Genomic DNA, 2,205 nt, shown 5'->3' with positions numbered 1-2,205 from the left:
GCTCCCTCCCCCTTGTGCAGGACAGTGGCCACAGGGGGCTTTGCTTTTGCTCTGAGTCTCCTCCTTCCAGCCTGTCTACCTGCAGAGCTCTCTGCAGCCTCTCTCTCAGGCAGTGAGAGCCCCAAATCTGCTCTTGCTGCCCCTGCCCGGAATGAATTTCAGTCCTGTTTCAGTGCCATCTCCCTACCTGTAAGGTCCAGGTGTCTTCTCTTAAGCCCAACTGGGATCAGCTGACCAGTCACAGGTGCACTGGCCTCTTCCCTGTTAAAGGGCCAATGCCACCCTGTGACAGGGATATTGCTGCCTTCCAGTAGCCATTCAGTGACCACAGGGATGGAGCTATGATAAGGGATTTGGAAGAAGATGAAGAGGCATAAGAATCCCTGTGGAGTAAGGCGTTAAAGTGCTGAGGTTTTTTAAATACGTGAAATATTAGTGGTCTGTGATTTTTTTAGTAGTGATCCTTTCCTTTAATTTGTATAATTTGAACAATGATAATTTAGTACACCTTGATTTCTATCAGTGTTTCCAAATAAATTATATAGTTTTATTTATGATTATGTTAAAACATTCATTTTGATAAATATATGAATGATATCCATTCATTTAATGTATATTATTTAGCTTGATATGTAGAGGCAGTGTGGCCTAGCCGATAGCTGGACTGGGACTTTTGGGAGACCTGGGTTCTAGTCCTTGCTCTGTTGCTGGGTGAAATTAGGTAAGTCATGTCACCACCCTGTGCCTCAGTTTCCCCACCTGTAAAATGAAGAGTGATACTGACTTCCTTTGTAAAGCTCCGTGACAGCTATGAATGCAATGTGCTATATAAGATCTAGATGTTGTTGTTATTCTATTTTTAAGGAAATGGTAACATGTTTTCTCAATGCTAAAATTATTGTATCAGAATATTACAGTGTGGGCAGTGATGCCAATGATGGGCTAGATTCTGATCCCCTGGCTTGCATCATGTAGTACCTGGCTCCACCTTATGAGGTCCTTATGCATGAATAAAGGTATCAGAATCTGGTCTGATGGAAGTGCTGTGCCCTGGTCTGTTCTTCCCCACATAAAAAATGAAAAATCTGCATTTACCGATATGCCCACTCCAAAGTGATTGAATATAAAACCCATACACCATAACCCTGAATGTCTGGGTTATCACCATTTGCCATCTGCACATCTGATTTCTCACAGGGCCTCAGAAACTTAATGGTCCTAGGCCCGGCTCTTGCAAAGAATTATGAACATACATGCATGAGTAGTCCCAATCCCTTCAAAGGGAGTACTCGTATGTATAAAGTTACTCATGTGTGTAACTCTGCAGAATCAAGGCTTAGTCTACAAAACCAATTATTAGAGAGACAAGGTGAGTGAGGTAATGTCTTTTGCTGAACCAACTTCTGTTGATGAGTGAGACGAGCTTTTGAGCTTACACACAGCTCTTCCTTGTCTCTTTAATATCCTGGGACCTACATGGCTACAACAATACTGCATACAAAACCAAATCTTGTCTGTTACTTTAGCACAAAAATTTTGCTGACATGTAACAATTGTTGATGAATCCAGTTCTGGTGTTGTAGGTAAAAATGAATGTGAGTGGTTAATCAGTTGTTGCATTTGATTATTTTTGACAGGATAGTTTTCTATAGGTTGAAGAAGTTTACTTTTAATAAGAAGTAGAAAGTTGATAGATACAGCGGATAATTCTGTTATGCCTACTTAGTAATGATTAATGCTCAACTTTTGAACAGGTCTGTGCTGAAAAGGAAATGTCACCTGTTCAAACACAGGTTTGTATTGTCCTGTGCTAATGTATTCAGAACTTATCAATGCACTGATCTGGTGGGAGTTTCAGGGAGTACATTTAAGTTTCAGCAAATGAAGCCTGCTCTTGCAGACCCTTGCTCACCAAAACTGCCATTAGTTTCAATGAGAACTTTGACTGAGTCAGAAATGCAGGATCAACCCAAGCAAGAGAATAAATGGAATATATGCGCAAAAGAGTGTATTTTTTATTACTCAGGGCATACCAGTGTGCCTAGCTACACCTAGAAATTCTTGGAGTTTCTTTGACTTTTTAGTACAATTACTGAGCAACATTTTTTCTATTTCTTATAGAACATTTTTCTTTCTTCCCTTCGCTCAGTCTAATGAAGACTTTCCAGGCTTCTGTACTCTGGTTTGAGAAACAAAGCAAAGAGC

The sequence above is a fragment of the Mauremys mutica genome, chromosome 1 (genome assembly GCF_020497125.1).
Source record: "Mauremys mutica isolate MM-2020 ecotype Southern chromosome 1, ASM2049712v1, whole genome shotgun sequence".
Classification (NCBI taxonomy): Eukaryota; Metazoa; Chordata; order Testudines; family Geoemydidae; genus Mauremys; species Mauremys mutica.
This window is presented reverse-complemented; position numbering follows the sequence as displayed.